This window comes from Vombatus ursinus, unplaced genomic scaffold (assembly GCF_900497805.2).
Source record: "Vombatus ursinus unplaced genomic scaffold, bare-nosed wombat genome assembly UNPS02010394.1, whole genome shotgun sequence".
In the NCBI taxonomy this organism is placed as follows: Eukaryota; Metazoa; Chordata; class Mammalia; order Diprotodontia; family Vombatidae; genus Vombatus; species Vombatus ursinus.
The window spans coordinates 9,069,096-9,080,537 of NW_020950172.1; the positions used below are offsets into that span (position 1 = coordinate 9,069,096).

The 11,442-nt window shown below is 48.8% G+C and overlaps 1 protein-coding gene across 3 annotated transcripts in view; it reads left to right on the plus strand.

Moving 5' to 3' along the window:
• PACSIN2 (protein kinase C and casein kinase substrate in neurons 2) overlaps nt 1-11,442 on the plus strand; it is a 161,526-nt gene that overhangs the window by 42,712 nt on the left and 107,372 nt on the right. For 2 of the 3 annotated variants that reach the window (XM_027854243.1, XM_027854240.1), the window contains exon 2: nt 1,190-1,233. The exons of the other annotated variant lie outside the window; for it this stretch is intronic. The gene's annotated coding sequence lies outside the window, so the exon portion shown is untranslated. The remainder of the gene's footprint in view (nt 1-1,189; nt 1,234-11,442) is intronic. 3 annotated transcript variants of the gene reach the window in all.

Below are 11,442 nucleotides of genomic sequence, written 5' to 3' on the forward strand. Positions count from 1 at the left end.
CAGAACATAAGTTACGTTCTTTCATTTTCCTCGGGGCAACATCTTAGTACTGCTCTGTCCTCTCCATTGCTGGAGGCACCAGGCTAGCTCTGGTCCATCTCGTCTTGCAGGGCACTGTCACAGAAGCCTGGTAGCAGGTGTGCCGCCTCCTTGCCCCCAAACCCCACATAGCTTTCCATTGTTTACTGCATTAAGTACAGATTCGTGGGTCAGGCATCCAAAGCCCCTGAAACTTAGCCCCAGCCTCGCCTTCTTGCTTTATGTCCCACTTATTCTCTTCCTGGAGCCCCTAGATTCCAGCTCAGGGGAACTGTTTATGTTCCTTTAGTGAGTTTTATGCCTCCCTACCTCCGAATCTTTGCTTGTGTCATTCCCTTCTCCAGGCATGCCCTCCCTGATAATTGCCACCTTTTGAAGTGATTTCTTCTTTCCAAGGCCCATCAGACGTTCCCTCCTTTAAGAGCCCTCCTTGTGATTCCCTCCTGCCCTCCCCCAACTGGCTGTGATCTTCCCGAGTTTGTCCCTAATAGCAAGCCTCTTGAGCCATCAGCTTTCTGCCCAGATCTCTTCCATCCTTTTAAAAAAAATCTTCAGTTGTAAAATAGGGATAGGACTTGAGTTATATACCTCATAGGATACGGTAGGAAAGTGTTTCATAGAAATATGTTCTAGAAATGGGAGTTGTTAATAGTAGTAATAATTATTACCCAGGAAGATTTTCTAGATAATACGTTCAACTTTTTGAAGACGTGACATGCTAAGCTTTCCTATAATGATGAAAGCTTCTCTCTGGGGGATGCTGAGCATCCTGGTTGAATGGGAAGTCCAGCAGCCTGAGGCATAGCTTGCTTATTCACCATATGGCCTTGGGGAAGTCATTCAATCCTCTGGGCTGCGGGTTTTTTAATCTGTAAAACTCAAGGGTGGACTTCGTGAATTCCAGGTGCTTTCCAGTCCTACCATTTCCCGACTGAGGGATGAAGTAGTTTGGCCCAGGGGTAAATGGCTTTTTGTCCGATGCTGTTGGAGGGGCGCCTTCCTGAAGGACCGGCCTGCTTACCCAGACGCTTTTGGCGGCTTGGGGTGATGGGCTGAAGACAAGTGGGGCAGCCCTGTTTTGATAGACAGGGGGAAAGCCAGATTGCTGCTGCTCACATCAGAAATAACGAGAGTGTTTTCTCCTCCACAGCTTCGGAAGCGTTTCATCAACTCGTGTGCTTCCAAGACGCTTTGGTGAGTTGGCCCAGCTTGTGTTTGGGTTTCTGCTTTCTGGTCTAGCAGCTTGAGTCGTCTGCCCTTCTTCAGCAATACATGACAGCCTGTAGTTGGAAGGGAAACGGGAATGGTTTATGTGAGCCAGCCATCCGTCCCAGCATCTCACTGGATCCAGGAGGCATCATGGAGCAGGGAATCGGGAGATGCAGATTTGAATCCTACCTCTGCCACCCACTAGCTGGGAGACTAGGAGCAAGTCCCCTTGCTTCTGAGCCTCAGTTTTCCCACCTGTCTTAGGAGGAGAGCACCTGCAGGTGCTAGGGGAGTTGTGGAACTGAAATGAGCTAATACTGTATGTCAAGTGCTGTGTCCATTTGAAAGCGCTCTGGGAAGTGTGTTGGGCTGGGGTGTGCTGTTGCCAGTAGAGACACTGAGGAATGGATTCATCTGGCAGTTTGTTTCCAAACGTTCATGCTGTGCCTGCTGTGTGCCGACTGCTGGGGCTGCAGAGACCAGAAATGGTTCTGCCTCTGGTGAGGGGTGTGCACGCGCCCATGTTGGCAGGGCTAGTTTCTCGTTTGATCCTCCCACAGCAGCCCTGTGACGTAGACAGTGCCCGTGTTCTTGAGAGGCGGTGTGATGTGGTGGTGAGACCACGGCCTTGGAGTCAGGAGGACTGCCTGCACAACCTGCCTCCTCCACTCCCAGAGCCTCCACATCCTCACAAAACGGAGGCGAGAAGACCTTGTCCTCCCCGGAGTGGTGTGAGGATCGCCTGGGATAGCGCGTGGACGGTGAACCTCCAAACGCTGTAGAAACAGGAGTGGGTGACGGGTGGGGTGACAAGGAGACCATTTTTCCCAGAGCTCATCAGTGGCATTGAGTGAAGTTGAGTTTCTTGACTTCCATAGGGCCAGTTCTCATGCCGTCATGCTCCCTCGAGCTCTGTTGTGGGCTGTGTTCATGGTTTGCCACAAAGAATAATCTTCCTCATCTTCAGGTGCTCTCAAGATGTTATGGTGTTTCCCCTACTTTGTTGCATTAGGAACCAGCATCTTTCTTCTCAGGAGAGTGGTCTGGGATTTCACTGATTCATGAAGAGGTAGATGAGCGAGTTAAACTCCTCTCTGAGGCTTTCTCTGTTTAATTGGCCTGGGGTCATTTGTTCATTTTGGACAAGTGACCACAAGGGGCAGCACTTTATGCCACTCTCTTTGTTTGGACTGGGCCAGTGATAGGTCTGGTTGGTTTTCACCTTGGCTGTCCTCTCAAAGAGCCCTGAACTCTTCTGTTAGTTGGCCTGGAAACTGGCTCCATTTGGTGCTCCTGGAGCCAGAGTGCTTGTGGTGGGAGGAGCTGGCAGTGGGCAAGCCGATTCCTTTGTTTTCATCCTTTCCCAGAAAGACAGGGTTTCAGAAGTAGAAACACCTAGAGCCTGGGGCCCTGTTCTTAGCATTTCATCTTTGGGCAACCCTCAGATCACTAGCAGGCCATGGGGTTGTCGTCCTTTCCCAACAACAGGCTGGCCCTAGTGCCTCCGTGATCCTACAGCAGACTGTCGATTTGGATACTAAGAGCTGTGGGTGGCAACAGAATTGGGTTTGGAGTCCAAAGACCTGAGGCCTAGCCCTGGCTTGGCTGCTTATTAATTATATGACCTTGGATAAGTCACCTGACTTCTTGGGAGCCTCATTTTTCTCATTTTTACTGCTCTAGAATTTGTTTAGAGGCACTTTTTACAGGTATTTGGAGGGGTTTGGGGGAGAGCTCAAGCGAGTGCCTGCTTTTACTCTGCCGTCTTGGCTCCATCCCCCTTCCTCCTTTTCTCGTCTTTAAAATGGGCAGAATAACACTTGTACTATCTGCCTCTCAGGATTCTCATTAGTGTCAAATGACAAATTGTTTTTAAAAATACTTGGTAACTCCCAGGCATGTTATACACATCCAGGCTGCCATTTTCCTTGTCATCCTCATGCTCATGGGATCCTTATTTGACATAGGGGTTAAGCAAGATGACCAAAGTCCCTGCCGTCTCCAAGATCCAGGATTGTCAGAGAATAGGGAATTCTGTTTAATCAAAGAAAAATGAGCGATTATTAAGAATCGTTTCCATTTGTATTATAATTGATTAGACTCTTTTAAAGTGTTTGCCACCAACATCACTCAGAGCACAATTTCATCTTTGATTTGGAAGGTTCCCGCAGGTTTGTTCATTACAGAATCCGTCCCCTTGTAGATCTGTGTGCTGCCATGCTAGTTGGCTTGTGCCGAATGGCCCATCTCTCATCCAGAGCGCCTAGCACTTTGGATTGTCAACAAGGCGGGACAGCCCTGAGCTGCTGCTGCTGGTGGCAAAGTCTCTCTTGTGGTTAGTTGTTCTTACTCTACTTTTTTTTTTAAAGGCAGTTGGGGCTAAGTGACTTGCCCAGGGTCACACAGCTAGCAAGTGTCAAGTGTTTGGTCTGAGGCCGGATCTGAACTCAGGTCCTCCTGACTCCAGGGCCGGTGCTCTATCCACTGCGCCACCTGGCTGCCCCTCTTACTCTCCTTCTTCGGTCTCTTGTTGGGCCACTGCTCGCTGCCGTGGTTTGTGTACTGCTGCCCTTCCCGAGAAGCCAGTAACTGAGTAGTCAGTGGCTGTGTTTGGGCTTTGCTCAAGGCCTTGGGGAGGGTTAGGATCAGGGCAAATCAATAGGTATGAGACTGGATTGTTCATAGAACTGGAGGGTCCCGAAGGCGAAGGGACCGTTGGACACCCACCCAGTGCCCTTGGGGAAGGTCCACCAGCACTCGCAGTGCTGCCCATGCCCCTTTCTGGACAGCTCTGATTCGTAGAATGTTTGTCTTTTATTGAGCTAAATCTGTCTTCCTCGTTTCTCATTTGTCCAGGGTCTGACCTTCAGGGCCACATTAAACCAGTCTCTTTTGTCTTCCATAGGAAAACCCCCAGACGCTTGAATGTGCTGTTCCCCTCCCCGAAGCCTTCTCTTTTTAATATTCCCACTCCCTCCATGTGATTCACTGTTGGTTGGCCCTGTTGGGAGGCCCGTCCCCTTTCCCAGAGGTGTTACCCAGAGCTAGACCTTGTACTCCCGACCTGGTCCAAAGCCCTTTGAGCTGATTGTCATTATTTGGCTGAGGAATTTAGTCGTGTGATTCCACAAACATCTGTGAAGGCCTGGCATGTGGAAAGCACTCGAACATGTCAGTTAATGGGCTGGGCAGATAGTAACACGCCAGACCTTTTACCAAACAATGCTTCATTTCTGTAGTGTGCTTGGATGTTTGGGTGGCTGGTGAAGCTGTCCCAAGGCGGTAATTATATGGCCTGCCCAAGATTGGGAGCTGTCCAGTCACGGGCACCAGTACAGTCTCCGCTTTGTAGGCCCAGTGCTCTCAATTTTGGCCAGAGTTGGGCCCATTCCTACATTGGTATTGAGGCGCATACAAAAGTAAGACTGTTCCTGCCAGCCCTCCCCATCGTGCATTCTTGGTAACAGAATAAGGAGGAAACCATTCCATCCAAACTGCACAGCAGCTGAGCCCGACCGGACAGGCAGTGGTCCACACCCGTGAGACCTCACTTTTGCAGAGACAGGAAGGAGGTGCATTTTCTCAGCAGCTGAATTTCTTTTTGGCTCTAGCATATGGTAAATTGATTATGTTAAGACTTTAACTCAGAGCTGACTTTGCTGAAGAATAAAATTTTTTTATTGAAGTTTCTGACTTTGGACGAGGGGTGATTGCATATTCCTTCGCGTCTGACCTTTCTCCAACGTGCAGGTATTGTAGGAGCGCAATGCTGGGCACATAGTAGCTGTTTACTTTATGCTGTTTTAGTCACATATCAGAAATACAGCAACTCTTCTTATGGTTGTCCATGGGCAAATTTACCTTTTGCACAGTGTTTTGGAATGTTGGTGAAATTTTCCTGAACAGTGAAACGCCAAAACCCTGCGAGTACTCGTGAAGTTACTCATCCTTGATGGTTCAGGCTGATTTGAGCTCATTTCTAAAGCCCCTTGTAAGGAGGATGCTTTAACAGCCATCTCATTTTCTCTCCCTAAGCCCAAGGAGTAGGCAGGGAGGGATCTCTACCCATTTTACAGATGAGGAAGCAGGCTTAGAAGTAGAAGAAATGACTACCTCTGAGGTTTACCTAGGGAGTTCATGGTAGGAGCAGGACTCCAGTGCCCAGGCCTTCAAGCCCAGGGCTCCTCCCAGTGAACAGTTGGTCGTGGCCAGGAGCTGCCAGAGCCAGCGGTGAGCTCAGAGGTCCATAAGAGCATTTGTCCTGGTCTTGGCTGAGGGAAAGGAGACGAGAGACGGCTCCCAGGAAGCCCCCTTTCGAGCGGCTCCTCTCCCTGCACTGGGGCCGTGTCGTCCGTTGTCTTGAGGCTTTGCAGATGACAGAGTGTGCTTCTGGGGTCTAGATTTTGAAGTAGCTTACAGTAGCTTATGTTCATGCTGCCCTTGCATACACAGTACTCAGCGTAATTTATCATGTGTTGGTGCAGGGTATGGGGGGAGATCAAAGGCTTGGAGAAGGCATGTCTCTGACCGCATAGAGCTTGTGCCTCAGTCCTGGCGGTCACAGCCTCGCTCGGCAGATCTTTATTAAGAGCTGCATTGGGCAAGGCACTGGGCTAGCCCCGGAAAACCTTTGCTTGGAGTATGAGATGTGTCTGCCGTGAAATACCAAGTAGAGAGGGGATCCAGACTGCCACCCGAGAGGGCATCTGGGAAGACCTCCTGGAGGAGGGGGTGATGATGGTGCTGAGCCTTGAAGGATGATGGCAGGGATGGGAAGGGCACTTCAGGCATGGGCTGGACAGGCGAGATATGCAGAGACACAGAAATGGAAGAGAGAGCATTGACAGGAAACAGGCCCAGGCTGGTTTGGCTGGAATGGAGGCTCCTTGAAGGGATGGTGCATGAACCAAACCTGGGTTGTGGAGAGCTTTAAAGGGCATGGAGGGGAGAGGGGGAAAGAGGGGGGGAGAAGGAGGGAGTGAGGAAGGGGGAGGGAGGGAGAGAGAGAGGCAGGGATAGAAGGAATCCACAGAAGGAGGAGGCGCGAGGTGGAGCAGGGCCTCAGTCTGGGTCTGTCACTTGTGTCTGTTGACTTGGTTTCCTTCTTAATCTCATGTGTTTTGTTTTCTGCATGAAAGCCCTTGATCCTGAGAAGGGTCCCTAGGCTTCACCAGCCTGCCTGTCAGTCCTTGCCCAGGGGCCCCTGGCCCCCACACACAGGAAGGAGGCCCGAGGTTGGGCACCCCTCTTTCTCTGTGCCCAGAGGGAATGTGGATGGCAGGAAGTGAAGGGGCGGGGCTTCTCTGGGAAGCTGAGTCTCTTAGGCCTCGGTGTGGAGCCCGAGGGCACAGATATGGGGACCGAGGCTTGGGACAGTGGCTTTGGGGGGAAGCAGAGGCGGTGTCCGCCTTCAGGACAGCCTCAGGAGAGTCTGCTTTATGCCCAGAGTTTGAGTTGAGGAAGCAGGTTCATTCAGGGAAGTCATCCACCCTGGTCACACCACATCGGGGGAAGTATCAGGCAAGATTTGAATTCAGAACTCGCATGGCTCCCCAAACTTTAGTCCGTCTCCTAAACTCTGTGTGTACAGAATCAGAGTTGAACGGCCCTCTTTTCACCCCACCCGGGTTCCCTCTCCAGCCTCCTGTTTGGTGCCCGGAGGTGGCCCACTCCACCCCACTGCTGCCCATTCCCCACTCTTCAGAAGCTTTTCCTCTTCATGTTGAACCAGACCTTCCCTGGCACCTTTCAGCCCTTTCTTAGCTCTGCCTCGTGGATCTGGCAGCACAGATTCTTCTGAGCCCTCCGCCCTCCTCCCTCCTGAGAGTCCTTCAGATGCTGGCCCACAGCTGGTGAAGCTCTCTCCCTGGATTTCCTCGTTTTGGTTTGACAGCCTTCAGACACCCAAGGCTCTGAGAGACATGAGTGACCCCCCCTAAGGTCACCTGGGTCTTAGGGAGAAAACCAGGGCTCAGACTCCTTCCAGGGTAGAACCTCAGGGTGAAAACTCCTCTGGCCTCCATGTTTGGGTGGAGCTTTTATTAATACAGATTTTTACATTCTTGGCCAAAGGATTAAGCTTTATGACAGAGAAGAATCAGCAGCTTTAATGACACTTTGACTGCCTTTGATGAATTTTAAGGCAAAAGACATCTTGTTTAGTGATTTCTACATTTTACACTTCTAGTTTAAGACTACTTCTTTTGTGAGCTCACTGCCCCCATCTCGTAGCATTTTGCGTTAGTAATGGTGAAATACTGCATCATTACCAAACTCTAGGGTAATGTCCTGAAACCCCGCTAGCTAGAACACTGATTGATTGTCCCAAATGCACGTCCCATAGTGGACCCACCTCCTGTGGAATGTTGTTTACCTAATGCCTTTCAACACAGTATGATGGGATTTTCAATAGATGTGAAAAATATATGAAACTTTTAGGAAGCCTGTTAGATCAGGAAACAGGAATCTCTTTGTTGTCTTTCATCTTGTGCACTCTTATGTTCCAAGGTGCTTTTCATCTGAACGTTTTGTGGTTTTAGAATCCAGTGAAGGAACTTTGTTAGAGACAGAAGGAAGTTGCCAGGCTGGACTTGGAACGGCCTTGATGTGCCCGGGACATCTTGATTCTTTAAGGACGCACCTGGCTTTTCTTCGCTGAAATGCGTTTCCTCAGGTGTAACTCTCCAGTGTGGGGCCCTGGCTGCCAATGCCGATCTGAGATAATGGAGTTTCCTTATTTGGGGCCCACAGAGTCCACATGGAGAAAGCATCGCCCTGAATGGGCATGTCTTCAGATGCCTTTGTTTGCTAGCAATAGCGCACTTGCTGCAGTCTCCTAAATGAGCTCCGTAATCACTCAGAAGCGTTTGGCGAAACTGCCCACATGGGAAAAACCAAATGGATGAAGAATGCCACGTGTCTAGACTGTGAAAGGCAGTTGGAGGGACAGCCTCTCGCGCTCCTCCATCAGCGCCTTTGTCTTGGCGGACACTGCAAATGGCAGGGAGCTCGGCCCAGAATTGAACCGGAGGAAGAACGTGGGCTGGGTTGCCTTTAGGAAGCCCTGTGTTTCTTGTAATGCCCCAAACTTCTCCCTGAAAACAGGCCCATTTGTAACACCCAGACTTCTGCAGTGATGCTGGCCAGCTGAGGCCTGGTGTTCTGCAGTCCTGAAGAACTAAAATTGGACATCACTTGGCAGTGAGAGGTGCCTTGTGGGTGATGTGACGAGGCCGCCATGCATTCCACGTATGACCAGAAAAATGGGCCAGTCACGAGCTCAAAGAAGAGATGACTCTGTCCTCCATTGATGTCACGTCCCTGGGTGTTGGGAGAATGTGAGGAAGGTCCCCAGCACGTCGGGGAGACCCTTGGCGGCTGAGACGGATGGGAGGCGTACAGGGTTGGCCGGCTTGAGAGTGTTGAGATTGCTGTCACTGGAGGAAGTAGCCGTGTTGATGAGGCCGTAGACCCACTGGAGTAGGGGAGAGCGTCTCTGAGGGGTATTTGTTTTAAAGAGCTGAGTTGTTGTGATCGTGAGCATTTGGGGAGACTGTGGCCCCAAATAAAGAAACTTATTCCGTCATTACTTGTAAAGAGTACTTGGAGAAGCCACTGCCAATAGGGAATCTCTCTCTTTGGACTTGGGCCCAAACATCTTCCATCAGCCCCTGTATTTATAGTCACAGGAGTGGCTGAAAGTTAGAACATAAGATGTGGCTGTGTCACGTTTGATTCCGTAGGAGAAGAGGTTTCTTTCCCCTCCCCCTCCAAGAGCCCTCCAGGCCTGTGTTAAAAATCTATAGGATTGTCTGATATGGCTGGACATCGTTTTGTGCTAGGCCCCCAGGGCTGTATTTAGCCTTGATGTAGAACCAAGTTTAGGAAAACTTGAAAAAGAAAACAAAACCAAAACACTTTTTAAAAAATCTTAGGCCCCATTTTGGGCAGATGCTTAATTTATAAAAATCTGGAAGTTTTGACACGGCTCATGTCTCTTTGACTTTGTGCTCTGGCGTGGAGGTGGAGTGTGGGCTGTGGGGGCCCAGGGCACGGTGGGCAGGCTTTGTGTCCTGACCTGCCGCCCGGGCCGTGCGGCTCTCTCATCCTCTCCTGTGAACCTCAGTGTCCTTAGCTGTACAACAGGGATTTGTTTGTGCCATTTACTTTATGTTCTTGATTTAGTAATTGTAAATAAATGGTCTTAATCTTGTAAATTACAAAGCACTATATGATTGAAACACATGTGAACCATCACATCAAGCTCCATTTGTTGGAATTACAATAAATCTATTTTGTTTTCAGTGTTGATACTATTAAGACTAGTGATCACTATTTGAAGTAATGAAACAGGAATTGGAAAGCCCAAATACCTTCTTATATGGACGGTGAGTAAACTGATAAAAGATATGCTGATACTACCTATGTGATCTTAGGCAAGTCACTCACCCTATCTCGCCTCAGTTTCTTTATCTGTAAAATGAAGGGGTTCAACTAGATATCTGAGGTCTCTTTTTTTTCCCCCAGAAGCAATTGGGATTAAGTGACTTGCCCAGGGTCTCACAGCTAGTGTCTGAAGCTGGATTTGAACTCAGGTCACCCTGACTTCAGGGTCAGCGATCTGTCTAGTGCCACCTAGCTGCCCCTCTGAGGTCCCTTCTGGCTATAAATCTATGACCAGACACACAATTAGCACAGTTTGAGTTGTTTTATTGTTTTGTAATATAATATAATATAATCATATCATAATATCAAATATTAACTATAAAAGTTGAACTTGGGCATATGTTTTTAAAAACTGTTAACGATAATTTTATTCTTACATCATCTTCATTTCCCAGTGTATCAAATGAGATAATATTTGTAAAGTGCTTAGCACAGTGCCTTGTACATGTAGTACTTAATAAATTCTTCCTTCCTTCCTCCCTCCCTTCCTTCCTTTCTTTCCAAATGAATGAATGAATGAATGAAAAAGAGAGAAGGATAAAAGACTGACCAGCCAAATGATCCAGCCCCTAAATGAAGCCCGCCCCTCTGTACCGTAGGTCCACACCCCCGGCTTCCTCGTTTGCAGGAGAGGTGGATTCATGAATTTGCATCTTCCTTCATGAGACGTCTCTTTTGGGGATCAGCCACAAGCTTTTCCTCCCCAGTCTACAGTTTTTAGTTATGAGCTCTTGCACAAAAGCGATCCTTCTGCATGCCATTGAACGTTAGTATCTGACCGAAGACGAGCATAATACAGCTGTAGGTTTTCACTTCCACTAAAAAGACAAATGCTCTTAACAAAAGGTTTGCCACAAAAGAAACCTTCCTTGCAGGTAATGGACGTTTCTCTCTTGAGCGTCCAGGTCACCTGTTCAGCTTGGAGAGTTGTTTCAGTTGTTGCAAATGGTGCCGGTGGAATCCTCGTGCTCTGAGAAGAGGCCTGTGGGTAGAATAAGTGAATCCAGAGCCCGAACCCCAGCCCTGGGGGCAGCCCTCCCTGAGCTGGAGCTTCGTCACTGGCTACATGTTCTCACAGCTCAGGAAAGGGCATTGTAAACCATAAATTGTTAGAGGAACGGGAGCACAGATGCCGTTGTATATGGCATTGGAGGAAATGGTTTTTATTTATACAATTTTTTTAAATGGAGGAGTGACCAAGAAAATGTCCTCCTCACTTTAAACCCAGCATTCAAAATGGTCCTGTGAGTATAATGGGTTCTCAGTAAATGTTGAGTGTTGGTTGGATTCTTTGAAAACGGAGGAAAAGTTTTCACTTACAGATGATCTGTTGACCTACTTAAAATGTCTAGTTTCAAGAAACAGCCATAATAATAGCTAAGATAACAAACAGTGTGACGAACTCAGTGTCTGTATCTTACTGAGTAGAAGCTAACATTTTAAGGCTCTGGAGATCTGTCAAACAACAAACATGGGGCCAACGATACTGGCCCTCCTCTGTGGAAGCCTTTTTGCAAAAGCTCTCAGTTCTGTGTGGGTTTTGTGCTGAAATCAGTTAGAGATGAAATCCCAGATTGTACCTTATCTTCATCCCCTTTTCCCGGAATGAGAAGAATTCCTTCTGTTGGCTGACCCAGCTTCTAGGGAAGAGAGAGAGACAGAGGCAGAGAGAGACAGAGAGAGAGTGTGCGCGTGCGCGCATTGTGTGTGTGTGTGTGTGTGTGTGTGTGTGTGTGTGTGTGTGTGTGT